Genomic DNA, 11,893 nt, shown 5'->3' with positions numbered 1-11,893 from the left:
CTCTTGATTTCGGCGCAGGTCAGGATCTCAGGGTCCTGGAATCGAGTCCCACCTCAGGCTCTGCACTCACTGGGGAGTCTGCTTGAGGATTCTTTCTCTCTCTCCCCCTGCCCCTTCCCCCCACTTGCACACTCTTTCTCTCTCTCTCTCTCTCAAATAAATCTTTTTCATACAAGGATTCATTTTTACTTCAAAAACCTGTAGCCCATTATTTCTAGAAATTTTTGAACAAGAGAGAATGAGCCAAAAGGGAAAGAAACTCTGAATTCTAAGCCAAAAGCAAACTTTAGAGAGAAAATGATGCCCCTCAAGAAAATGTGAATTATAACTTTGGTTTTTATTTGATACTTACAAAGGATGCCAGAATTAGTTCCTCTGATGTTATCAAAAGATTGTTGAATTAGTTACTATCAAGAGATAGGTAGTGGTATAGCAACATTCACTAAACCAAAGGCACAAAATAAGATTGCCAAATATTATGAGATTGTTGATTCTTCAGTAATTTCATTTATATGTGTTTTCTTAATTTTTCAGTTTTATCTTTTTGCTGACTCAAACAACCAGAAATGTATGTGTTGTATGTTTAGTATATATTTTGTATGTATAGACGATATTGAACCCAAACAATCTGATTTTGAAGGCCATCAAGATATAAAAATATAGGGCGCCTGGGTGGCTCAGATGGTTAAGCGTCTGCCTTCGGCTCAGGTCATGATCCCAGGGTCCTGGGATCGAGTCCCGCATCAGGCTCCCTGCTCCTTGGGAGCCTGCTTCTCCCTCTGCCTGTCTCTCTCTCTCTCTCTGTCTCTCATGAATAAATAAATAAAATCTTTAAAAAATATATAAAAATATATGTGGATAAATCTATACCTTGAAATCTGATACTGGGTTAAGCCTTTATCATCCTCTGGAATCATTGCGTGACAGTTTTTTCACTGCAGAAAAGTTAGACTACATTGCAGCAAAGTAACAGTTCTGTCATGCTGAATTTCCATACTGGTCAATTATTTCCTCTTTATGTATGTTGCATTCAATTATTCTGATATTGTAGGTCATTATTTAATGCCAGAGTATTTTCTCTTTGACAGCAGAACACTTTTGTAGATAGAACAAGTAATAAATAGATTTAAGGGACCATGCAGAAACCTGTATTGATGAATAGTGCCAAGGAACAGTAAACCCATCTGTCTCTGGTATGTAGTTGTCACAGCCCATTTACAGACTTACCCAGATCTGGTCTGACCTCAGCCAAATACTAGACTAGGTTTCAAAATCGTTAGGACTGTGGGCACTGACTTGAGAAAAACAGAATAAATAAAACTCTGCTTGAGTAGAAACTAGTTCTACTTTATTTTTAAAATTCTCAAAGCCAGAATATCTTCCATCATATCAGCTAGGAATGATTCTGGCTGCAAGAACAATGTGTCCAGCAATGGACAGGAGTTCATTTTTCTCACATAACAAGGTGTCTGGAGATTTGTGGCTGCTGGGAAATTTTTTTTAAGATTTTATTTATTTATTATTTTAGAGAGACAGGGTGTGGGGGGAGGAGCAGAGGGAGAGGGACAAGCAGACTCCACATTGAGTGCAGAGCTGGACATGGGGCCTGATCCCACGACCCTAAGATCATAAGATCATGACCTGAGCTGAAACCAAGAGTTGGATGCTTAACCAACTGAGCCACCCGGGTGCCCCAAGAACTGGTTTAATGTCTTAACTATATCAGGATTCTCTGCTCCATAAGTTCATGATCAAAAGATGGTTGCTGCAACTCCAGACATGGCATGAAGTAGAGAAAAAGAGATGGTCCCAGGATATTTGTCCTCCTTTTCATTATAAAGCAAAACTCTGGGGGTGCCTGGGTGGCTCAGTCGGTTAGGTGGCCCATTCTTGATTTCAGCTCAGGTCATGATCTCAGGGTCCTGGGATCAAGCCCCACCTTGGGCTCTGCACTCATCGGGGAGTCTGCTTGAGGATTCTCTCTCTGCTTCTCCCCCTGCGCTCTCTCTCTCTCTCTGTCAAATAAATAAATAAATCTTAAAAAAAAAATAAAGCCAGACTCTCCCAGGAGCCCTCCAGTAGATTTCTGCTTGTTATTCATTAGTCAGGCTGTGAGGCATGGCCACTCTTGGCTGCAAGGGAGACTGGGAAACCAAGGCTTTTTGTAGCCTCTAGAATGGACACAAGGAGGGTACAAAAGCAGATGGATACAGACATGGGGTTACCCCATCAACACATGTGATACGCATGTAACTTTTATTCTATTCAGTTCTATTCCATGGGACACAGGGTAGCAAAATTAAGGAGGAAATCAAAGAAGTTCTGTCTGCCTGGAGTTCATAATCTCATTTCATTTATTTTCCCAAAATGCAAATCGAAGCCACTGTTCAAGCTTTATTTACTAATATTTCCTTCAGTGTACTGTATCATCTGACCCAATTTAATTTCCTGCCTCCATGCATTTGCTTGCAACGTTAGCTCAGCCTGAATAGACCTCTTCCCATTTCTACATATTAAACATCTTACTTGTTCTTCAAAACCTAGCTCAAATATTATTTCTCCCATGAAGTGTTTCCTAATATCCCCAACTCGAAATTATCCGGGGGCTCCAAAGACACGTTCTTATTGCCTAAAATAACAATGGCTTGAGTTCTTTACATAGACTATCTCAATCTTCACCACCACTCAGTGAGGTAGGTACTATTGTTATTCTCATTCCATGGTTGTTGAAACTGGAGCTTAGGAAGATGAAGTAATCTCATCGTTTATAAGTGCTAGTGTGAAGATTCAACCCCAGTTCTATCTGATGCCCAAATCCATTCTTTTAAAACCATGCCATACTGCTTTCTCTATTTACCCACTAGCTGCAAGAGGGTAAATTAAGGTAAGAACAGAGTCTTATTCACCTCTAACTAGGCTCCCCTCCTTTCCTCATTCACTGCCTTGGAATTCAGAGGTGCTTACAAAGTTATTAAATAAATAAAGCTGAAGACTCTGCCAATATGGCAGCAAAGTAGTACATAAGGAGATTTGAAACCAGATGGCCTGGGTTCAAATCTTGGCTTATTTGAGCAAGTTATATATCTACCTTGTACCACAATTTTCTTACCAGTAAAATAGTAATAATGACCCTTTCTCCATCTTAGAGAGTTATTTTTATTAGGCTTAAATGTGATAATACATATAAAGTACTTAACAGTGTTGGCACAAAGTAATCGCCCAATAAATGTTAGCTATTACTTATTTTTCTAAAAGCCCATTATCAAATTGAGATTAAAGATGCTAAGAATAGAGGGACCATTTTCAGATGGCCCTACCTAACAGAACATAATGTAAATGTAGTGCTACAAATAATTTACTGAGTAGTTCTGTTTGTTTCATTCCTGTTACATTATTTAAATGTATTTTTTATAAACATGAACCATCAATAAATACCTATACGTTTTTCTCTAACCCTCCCCCAACAAAACAAGAACCTTAACATGCAGTCAGTTTCCTGTGCTACCTGTGCTCCTCACACATAGAAATCACCTGGGAATTTAGTTGGACTGTTGATTTTTTTTTTTTTTGCAGTATGCAGCAATATTGACATAGATTTGTTTTCTTTTTTCTTAATTTTTGACTCATTTTTATGTTGACAAAGTACATTTTCAAAGAATTCTTTCAAAAATAGTTTGCATGTCTAGACACTGAGGAATTTTGCTATTGTCAGGGTCTGAAAAAACAATTTAGAGGTGCTAAACAAATGTTTCATTTAGCTCTCAAGGTTGAATGCTACTGAGGGTTGGTATAAAATTCTAGGATCAAAATGTTTTCCCTCAGAACTTTCAAGATACTGTTTTATAGCATCCATGGTTGCCACTTTTTTTCTCATTTCTGTATAGGTTTCTGTATAGGTAACCAGTTAATTTTTCTCTGAATGCTTTTAGGATTTTCTTTAAATTATAAGACCTCAGTTTTCACCATAATGTATATAGGTGGGGGATTTTGTAAAAAAATCCATATGTGTGCTTGTGTATTTAGTGGCCGAAAGACTGACATCTTGAACTCTGATAATATCTCGTTCATTATTTCTGTATTCCTTTCACTATCTCTGTGGGGTTTTGGGTTTTTTTTGTTTGTTTTTTTGTTTGTTTGTTTTTTAAGTAGGCTCCACACCAAGCATGGAGCCCAACATGAGACTTGAACTCGACAACCCTGAGATCAAGACCTGAGCTGAGATCAAGAGTCAGATGCTTAACTGACTGAGCCACCCAGGTGCCCCTCACTATCTCTGTTTTACTCTGAATCACAATCATGTGAATGTTTAAACTATTTTTTAAAAATTTTATTTATTTATTTGACAGAGAGAGAGAGAGAGAGCACAAGTAGAGTGAGAGGGAGAGGGAGAAGCAGGATCCCCACTGAGCAGAGTCTGATGCGGGGCTCGATCCCAGGACGCTGGGATCACGACCAGAGCTGAAAGCAGACACCCAACCGACTGAGCCACCCAGGCACCCCAAATATTTAAACTTCTGAATCTATTTTCCATGTCTCTTGATATGTCTTTTCATTTTTTAGCCCCTGTGCATTGTATTCTGAAAAATTTGGCTCAATCTTCATCCGTGTTTAAGGCTGAAATTAAGCTGGTTTACATTGTTAGGGCATACTTTTCCAAGGCGGATATTCTCATTTTTTGATAATTGTGTCATACTAGTCAGTAAATATTTTTAATATCATTCCTAGGTGTGTTTGTTATTCTTTTTAGCCCCTCCCTTGAATTTTTTATTTCAATGATCATATATTTCATTTCTAAAAGCTCTAGTTATATCTTTTCTCTCGTACTTTTGTCTAAAATATCTCTGGGATATTATACTTAATTTTAAAGTCTTCTTTAGTTTGCTGTGTTAGCTGTTTTTTCCATTTGGGAAGTTGGCTTTCTTTCATGGTTGTTCTTGGCTTTGTGCTTGTATTTCTTTCAGATGTTCTATTATTCTGTCCATGGATTTTGTTCCATGTAATGAATTTGGCATTGTTAGCAGTGAGGGGTTCTAGATAGGTTTCAGATATCTGAATTAATCTGTAACATAATACTTTCAGTACTAAATCATACAAGTATTTTTGCATAAATATTATTATGACTATGTAATTCCCTGCCACATAGGATTAAGGCCTCCTTTACGAGTAGGCAATGCTATATGGGAAGTTTTGAAGGGAGGAAGTCTCCTTGAAAAATCAAAATTCCAAGAATATGCCTCTTCTGGGTTTCAAGTCCAAATTTATACTACCCACCTGGTTTGGTAATCCCAAACTATACAACTAATGTAAAAAATTAGTCCCAGTCCAGTGATACCTCCTGAGGAACTTGATGTACCAGTTATCAGTTTATTGCTCTTAAGCTTTAAATCTACCCTTCTTTGCCCTGTTTTGTGATGCCGGACCTTGTAAACATTTCTCCTTGGCCAGATAGTATAATGTTAGGCTTTGTCAGGTGAGGGTGCTGGAGGAACAGTGTAGAGCATAGCAGAGGCAGGAGCTTTTCTTTCTGGTCTGGGGCATTTTCTTTTCCTGAGTCTATCATGCAACTACCAGCGGTGTGCAAGAGACCAAGTGGTGCCTACCATTCAGCAATTTACACCAGATTCCAAGCAGGCGGCACCCTTGCTAGCAGTGTACAGGAGACCCAGTTGCACCCCCCCTGCCCAGTGGATTTCCCCAGCACCCCAACAGGCAACTCTCTGCTTGCCAGCCCTAGCTCACTAGCCCCAGGTCTCCAGCACCCTGGTGAGCAGCTCCCTGTTTGCCAGTCTGGGCCTGCCAGGTGTGGGCCAGCTCTGACCTGCTATACCTCAGAGGACTTCTCTACCATCCAGTGGGCTGCAACCCACCCTCTGTGCCAAGGTCTGAGTCCCAGCCTGAGGGTGGTGGAAGGGGCAGTGTTTTTTCAAGTCCTCGGATCTGCTCCCTCAACTCTAGAGATAATGGCTGCTCTCTGCAATGCTATTCCTGTGTACTTCAGAGTTCTCTTTTATCCTTTTAGTAATCACCTCTAACTCATTAATAATTCTTTGGGTTTTTTTAAAGATTTATTTACTTATTTGAGAGACAGAGATTTGGGTGCAGGGCAAAGGGAGAGGGAGAGAGAGAAATTCAAGCAGACCCCGCGCTGAGCACAGAGCCTGATGTGGAGTTCCATCTCACGACCCGGAGATCATGACCTGAGCAGGAACCAAGAGTCGGACACTTAACCGACTGTGCCCACATCAGCCTCCGTGCTCACTGCGGGCGTCTGCTTGAGATTCTCTCTCCCTCTCCCTCTGCCCCTCCCACTTGCTCACATGTGCAATCTCTTTTCCTCTCTCTCTAAAATAAATAAATCTTTCCAAAAAAAAAAGGGAGAAAGGAGGGGGAGATTTATAGAGAGAGATACACAGAAGGAAGAAGATCCTGTGACAATGGAGGCAGAGATTGAAGTCATGCATCTGTAAGCCAAGGAACATTAAGAATCGCGGGGAGACTCCACAAGCTAGGGAGAGGCAAGGAAGGATTCTTCTTTCTCTATGGTCTTCAGAGAGAGCATGGCTCTGCCAACACCTTGATTTGGAGTTCTGGCCTTCAAACCCATGAGAAAATAAATTTCTGTTGTTTAAGCTAACAAGTGTGTGGTAATTTGTTATGGCAACTCTAGGAAACTGATACACTGTCAAATTATTTTCTAGAGTGGCCACACCAGGTTACATTCTCACCGCTAGTGCATGAGAAATCCAGCTTCTCTACATCCTCACCAGTATTTGGTATCATCAATATATTTTTTTTTTTTTGCTGTTCTAATAAGTTTGTAGTGATCGCTCCTTGTGGTTTAGATTTGTATTTCTCTAATGACAAATGAAGTTAAACATCTTTTCAGGTACTTATTCACCATCCACATCTCTTCCTGGGTGAAATGTTTGTTCATGTCTTTTGCTCATTTTACAATTGGATTCTTTTCTGTTAAGTTGTGAGAGTTCTTTACTTATTCTACAAAGAAAGCTTTTGCTGAAAATGTACTTTGCAAATATTTTTTTTTAAGTTCATAGCAGTTTTTTTTTCTTTAAAGATTTTATTTATTCATTTGAGACACAGAGATAGAGAGAGAGAGAGCATGAGCAGGGAGAGAGGCAGAGGGAGAGGGAGAAGCAGGCTCTCCGCCGAGCCAGGAGCCCGATGTGGGGCTCGATCCCAGGACTCTGGGATCATGACCCAAGCCAAAGGCAGACACTTAACCATCTGAGCCACCCAGGTGCCCCTGTGCTTTGCAAATATTTTGACCACACTGTAGCTTGTCTTTTCACCCTCTTAGTAAAGTATTTCATAGCATAAAAGTTTTTAATTCTGAAGTCTCATCTATTATGGTTCCTTTTACGAATAGTGCTTTTATTGTCATTTTAGAGAACTCTTCACCTAATTCTGAGTCCCGAAGATGTTCTCCTGTTTTCTACTAAAAGTTTGACAGTTCTATACTTTACATTTAAATTCATAATTCATTTAGAATTAACTTTTGTATTAAAAGAGTATAACTTTTCTATGGTATGATGTTTAGGTCAAGGCTTACTTTTTCTTCTTTGTCCCCCCTGTATGGATGCCTAGTTGTTCCAGCACAATTTGTTGAAAAAGCTGTCCTACTTTCATTGAATTGCTTTTGGACCTTTGTCAAAAATCAACTGGCCATTTCAACAAATGCTGGGAAAACTGGATATGCACGTGCAAAAGAATGAATTTGGATTGATACCTCACACCATATACAAAAATTAATTCAAAATATATCAAAGACTGCCTTCTCACCAGTGGTTCAGCAAAGTACAAAAATTTAAAGCATTCCTTTCTTTAAATTTGTAATTCCTTACTATGGACTAGCTCAGAATGTCACTTCTGTTTTAAATAACAGAATTGATAACTGAGAAAGGAAACATAATTTGGATCATAAAATTACTGCTTTAATAAAAATTCCTTAAACAGTACCAAAAAAGAATAAGACCTAAGTGGAAGAGTTCCCTATTTTTCAGATTGTGTAATTTCTCTTGATTTGTCTTTGAGTTCTCTGATTCTTTCCTGTCTTCTCCAATATACTGTTGAACCTATCCAATGAGCTTTTTTTATTTCAGTAATTAGACTTTCCAGTTCTATAATTTTTTTGTTTTTTTTAAACTTTTTTGCTGAAAATTTCTATTTCATTTATGTCAAGAGTGTTCATAATTGCTCATTGAAGCATTTTTAGGATTGATGCCTTAAAATCCTTGTCAGATAATTCCAATATCTGAGTCATCTGTGTTGGCATCTGATGCAATTGTCCTGGGTTTTGGTATAATGAGTCATCTTTGTATCATGGATATTTTGGGTATTATATTGTGAAACTCTTGATCCCACTTAATCATTTTAAGCAGGCTGTACTGGTTAGGTGTAGGGAACAAGTCCAGCTTTTCATCCATTTATAAAATTGGTTTGTTTTCTTATCAATGAGTTGTAAGTTCTTTGTATATTCTGGATGTACAAGTCCTTTATGTGACTTGCAATGTGATATGGATATGTGATTTGCAAATATCTTCTCCCAGTCTATGGCTTTTCTTCGCATTTTCTTAGGGTGTTTACTGGTGTTTCTTAGTGGTGTTTTGAGCTTAGAAGTTCAAAAGTTTTGAATCTTGATGACACTGGATTTATTAATTTGTTCTTTTATGAGTCATACTTTTGGGGTCATATCTAAGAAATCTTTTCCTAACTAAGGTGCTTAAGATTTTCACCTGTTTTCTATTACAGGTTTTATAATGTTAGCTTTTACACTTTGTTCTCTGATTCATTTTGAGTTAATGTAGGAGTGTAGTATGCACATATCCAATTTTCCCAGCCCCATTTATAGAAAAGGCTATCCTTTCCTTGGCACCTTTGTCAAAAATCAATTGACCATGGTGATTAACATAACAATAAAAAATTAAAAAAAAATCAATTGACCATAAATGTAAAAGTTTATTTCTAGATTCTCAGATCTTTTCCTTTGATCTATTAGGTCTTTGTGCCAGCATCATACTATATTGATAACTACAGTTTATAATAAGTTTTGAAATTGGGACATGAAAGTCCTCCAACTTTGTTTTTCATTTTTAAAATTTGGAGGGGGGGTGTATTCTAGGTCTGTTCCATTTAATTTTAGGATTAGTATTAAGTAAAAAACTGTGAAGGGTCTGAGATTTTACCCTACTTTCAAACTAAGTTTGTCACAGTTTCGCATGCATATGCTGACAGAAGACGTCAGGGACACAGATGGTATATTACAGCATCCAGAGTAGCATCTTGCATCATTTCTTCATGCAGCAGCTCCCCACAGGGCAACACAAATGAGGGTCAGATGTTTACCTGCATATGCAGTGGGTTTTGCTGCAGGAACGGACCCCCAAAATTATGAGACTCTAAGCTCACATAAGGTTTGCTGGCACATCTACCCATTCTCTTTTGGGAGAGAGAATAACCTCATCTTTACTCTGGAATATAAGGAAATCTTCTCTGGGGAGGGGAGGGAAAGGTCTCTGGATTTATTATCTTGGAATGTAAGCAAATGTCTTTAGGGAGATATATCTCTCAATCTCTAGCTTCCAAGGTCTTTGCTGTTCAAACATGTTCTTTGCTCAGAAGACCTACACTATGCAGAACTGTGGAATATCCATGGAGAATTGTCTCCCAACAGCCAGCTTATCAATTTCCACAAACACACAAAAAAAATGTTGAAATTTGGTAGGGATCGTGTTCATCTATAGACCAATTTGGGGATGTTACAGGATGTCTCTCCATTTATTTAAATCTTCTTTAATTTCCCTCATCAGTGTTTTTAAATTTTCAGTATACTTGTTTTGTACTTATTTTGTTAAATTTATTCCTAAGTATTTTTATTCTTTTTAATTGTATCATGAATGGAATTATTTTCTTAATTTCATTTGAATTGTTTATTGCTTATAAGTAGTAATATAATTGATTTTCATAAACTTATTTTGCATCCTGGGATTTTGCTGAACTTATTTATTAAATCTAATAGTTTTTTGTTTGTGAGTTCCTTACAATTCCTTACTCTGGATGCTGTATATACCATCTGTGTCTCTGACATATACAGGAGCATGTCATTTGCAATAAAGACAGTTGTTCTTCTTCCTTTACAATCTGGATGGCTTTTATTTTTCTTGCCTGATTGCACTGGCCAGAACCTTCAGTACAGTGTTGAAGTGGCAACAGTGAAGTGCCAAGAGTGGGCATCCTTGCTTTGTTCCCAATCTTAAGAGGTAGCATCCAGTCTTTTATCAGTAAGTATCATGTAGCAGGGTTTTTGTACATGTCTTTATCAGGTTGAGGATTTCCCCATCTATTCTAGGTTTCTTGAGAGTTTGTATTCTGAATGTCAAATGCTTAGGTGGCTTCTGTTCTTTATTTTATTTTGCTGTTCATTTTCTTTTTTTTTTAAGATTTTATTTATTTATTTGACAGAGAGATGGAGAGAGAGCACAAGTAGGCAGAGCAGCAGGCAGAGGGAGAGGGAGAAGCAGGCCCCCCACTGAGCAGGGAGCCCAGTGAGGGACTCGATCCCAGGACCCTGGGATCATGACCTGAGCTGAAGGCAGATGCTTAACCCACTGAGCCACCCAGGTGCCCTTGCTGTTCATTTTCAAGTGGATTAATTTTCCTGAACTTTTAGAAGGGAGATAGGGATTTTGTGAATTTATGACTAGGGCTCTCTCCTGTTGTTTTTGTGAAGTGTCAAAAACTATGGTGGCTTAATTTCTGGGATTTCTAGACTCTGTTCCCCTATTATTTTTTTTTTCTGACCTGTTCTTTCCTTTGTCTCTATTCTCACTATCGTGTTCAATTTAGATTCACCAGCAGATCTCCTCAGTGTGGATATTTATCTTAAAGGATGCTTTAGCTGATTAGTTCTAAGAGTTCATATGTGTTAGCCAGACTGTTTTAGCCCTCTTAGACCTTACTGCAGACCCATGGTACTCACCTGCCATTGGAATATTAAACCCTTTACAGTTTTAGCTCTTGTCCTCATGTTAGCTCTATGAGCATTCAGTGAGTACCTGTTCATTATTTTTTTGTTCTCAAGTCAGTGAGAGGCCCTGTTGCTTCCCTGTGCTTCCTTCTGCATATAAGATAATACTGTAGGTATTGTAGTTGTCACTAGTTTGTCCCCACTTGCTCATATTTTGTTTTCTGGGTGGGATAATTTATCATCTTGTTTTGTTGCACAAATAATTCCCATTTAAAAAGAAAGCTAGCAACTAAATAACTTGAACATGAAAATGGCAAACCAAAGAACAAAAGTGAAATATGTGAACTCCTGGGACCAGGACTATGACAGGTGTGTGTGTGTGTGTGTGTGTGTGTGTGTGTGTGTGTGTGATAATCCCTTTTGTTGGACCACATCTTCTGTGCACCAGGTGGCAGAGATAATTGGGAATGGACAAGAAGTAAACAACTAAAAAAAGTGACAGCCTTCACCTCTACTGCTTCAACTTACTAATTTCTTTAAAAAAAAAATTCAATGAAAATTAAGTTACCTTAGGGAGCCTGGAGTTATATTTTATGCAGGTAAAATGAGCAGAGAAGAAAGGTGATTAATGAACTGGTGCTTTGGTATTGCAACAGATGTTATTTGAATCCTTCAAACAAAGACTTTAGAGGTTTTTTTTATCATGGTGGGATAATGAGGCTTATTATTATAGTATTTTCTCTGTTCAAGGAGGGAGACCTTGAAAATGGATTTTACTCCCATGTGCCATCAGTAGACAAGTAAAATAAACAAATACTCATGACCTAAGTACAAATGATTACTCAGTAGGTTGAAGTCCAACAAATTTGAAAGCAGGAAAAGTAATCTAGAGGCTCTATCTAGGTAAAT

The sequence above is a fragment of the Eumetopias jubatus genome, unplaced genomic scaffold, assembly GCF_037043125.1.
Source record: "Eumetopias jubatus isolate StellerSeaLion01/CBP00866 unplaced genomic scaffold, mEumJub1_p1.0 scaffold_11, whole genome shotgun sequence".
Lineage (NCBI taxonomy): Eukaryota > Metazoa > Chordata > Mammalia > Carnivora > Otariidae > Eumetopias > Eumetopias jubatus.
Note: the sequence above shows the minus strand (reverse complement) of the source record.